The sequence below is a fragment of the Dipodomys spectabilis genome, unplaced genomic scaffold, assembly GCF_019054845.1.
Source record: "Dipodomys spectabilis isolate Male_0828 unplaced genomic scaffold, ASM1905484v1 ptg000032l, whole genome shotgun sequence".
In the NCBI taxonomy this organism is placed as follows: domain Eukaryota; kingdom Metazoa; phylum Chordata; class Mammalia; order Rodentia; family Heteromyidae; genus Dipodomys; species Dipodomys spectabilis.
The window spans coordinates 29,810,041-29,812,683 of record NW_024870709.1 but is presented as its reverse complement, the minus strand read 5'-3'; positions in this window follow the sequence as shown (position 1 = coordinate 29,812,683).

The following is a 2,643-nucleotide window of genomic DNA, read 5'->3' as shown; positions in this document are numbered from 1 at the left end:
TTTGTGAATTTCCTAAGGATCACTCGCAAAACCTATATAGAATGGCCAAGTACATTTCTCTCAAATTGTAGAACAGAAACACCTGTATCTGCTTCTATTCTATGGAGCATTTCGATTACCTTTATGATTAATAAGCTAATAGAATTATTAAAGACTACTATGATACAATTTGCTGGAACATAAAAAAGTAACATCTTAGCTAAAAAAAATAGAAAATGAATGTTGCTTCCCTAATTGCTTTTAAATCCAAATACATAATTTGGATTTAAAAAAATGTACTTGCCTTTTCTTCTCTTTGGCTGGTTTAGTATCAGCTATCATCATGAACAATGCAATAACTATAAGGACCAGAAAGTCCATGAGTGAAACAAATTATCTTTGGTGGCTAATGGGGAAAGCTAACCAAAATAGACAAGACCTAACGAGATGCCTTCTTTGAATTTGGACCCAGAACTCATTTTAATAGAGTTAAGACAACTGACTTTGGGATGATTTATGATTCCTTGGATTAGTCAAAGAAAACTAAACCCAAAAAGATTCTTGTAAGAACATGATCCTCATGTGAACAACAACAATCCTCAAGGAAAGAGTGAAAAGAAGCAAGGTGCAAGTCTCAAGTTTGTAATCCTATCTACTCAGGAGGCTGAGATCTGAAGATCATGGTTCAAAGCCAGCCCAGGCAGGAACGTCCATGAAACTCTTATCTAAAATTAACCAACAGAAACCTGGAAGTGGTGTTGTGGCTCAAGTGGTAAGAGTGCTCACCTTGTGCTGAAGGCTGAGGGACAGTGCCCAGGACCAGAGTTCAAACCCCAAGACCGACAAGAAAAAAAAACAAAAACAAAAAGAAGAAGAAAGAAAATAGTGAAAAGAATGTAAGAACACAAAGCAACTCATGGAGGCTGGAAAGCTAATATTGATGTTGGCAGAGAGCAGAAGTAAAGATTTTACAGTGATTTTATTAGCTGTAGTTGTGCAGTTTTTTCTATGAGATGATCAATAAACTGCAAAAAATTGCTCCTGAATTCTGTGCTCCTTATTCAGAAAATGAAATATTTTTGTTTCTAGAAACCCTTTCTCGACTTTCATATTTTAAAAAACGCAATATAGAAACATCACCTTAATTTTTCCTATTCTCCAAAACTTACCAAAAATTTGATTACTATTTACATGATAATCTTGTAAAAGTTGAAGTTGTACTCTAACCATACTGACTATGTAGTAATCACTAGCAGTATATATTCAGAAAAGAGCTAAGACTTCATAAGAGAAGACCATTAGACATTAAGAATGGCTATAACTAATACTTTAATGCTGCAAATAAACAGTAGGCACCAACAGGATCCAACAGGACCAGCAACAGAAAAATCTCTTTCAAACCCATGATAAGGCTAAAGTGTCAACTAGTAGCAGACAGCATGGACTTTATTGGATATGTATTATGAAGCCTTCATTCTGTAGGAAATTACATACTTGCTCTGGAAACAGGGCAATTATGTGAAATGTTAATGAATACTTCCAGACAAAAGAAGTGTCAAAATAGCAAAGTGGGATTAGATTTTATGAGAAGGTTAATTTCTCAAGTCAGAATATAAAGCAAAACACAAAGTCAAAATCACCTCTGAAAATTTCTTACAAAACCACCTACCATAAAAAGCAGACAGAAGCATCCTAAATCCAACAAATAGGTTTTAATTTCTGAATTTAAAAAAATATGAAACAGTAACTAGTTCTTTAGTTGTCATTACTGCATTTTTATTTTTCTTTGTTAACTGAGAGCCAATGTGGCTGGTTTGCACTTAGGAGCAAGGTGGTACTCAAAATACCTATTTAAAAGGAATATGCTCCTAATCAGTATGAAATAGTTTCACTCTAAATTACTGTTTGACTTTTAGGAAGTCACAGAATACCATTTGATACCAATTGCCTTTAAGACTATGAAGGTCTTTTTACTTACAGATGAAAGGAAGACCATTGGATTTTCTCCTTACTCAAAGGAGAAGGTCATTACTACGTAAAAAGAAACAGGATCATTGGACCACAATAAAGAAAAACAGAAAACTCTGCAGAATGCTACAGTTTGACCTATTACTACTACAACTTCAGGACAGCATCTACCTCAGGCCTTGAATTATTGATTCAACCCCAGAACTGAAGGGCTTCTACACAGGACCAGGTCAGAAATTTGAGTCACTTTCAAGCACAAGCTTTAGCTTACATTTGACTTTGAGAACACTTTAAAAAAATGGTTTTGAGAACACTCATGATTCACACACCATTTTTAAAGAAATAATACAAGATCTCATGAACTTAGTACCCCTGGAAGGTAAAACAGTATCAGACAAATCTACAGGCTGGATAGCTTAAGTAACAGTAATGTGTTTTCTCACAATTCTGGATGTGAGAATTCCAAGATCAGTTGTCGGTGAGATTTTTCTTAGGCCTGTCTCCTTGGTTTTTAGATGACTATTTTCTCATTGTGTCTGCATAGGGTGTTTCCATCTAAAGAAGTCATTATTAGATCTTGGCCCACACTTTAACTTATAAACTCCTTAAAGACCATGTCTCCAGATAATATCACATTCTGAGTTACTGGCAGTTAGAACTTCAACATAAATTTTTTCAGAGGGTGGGACAAAATTC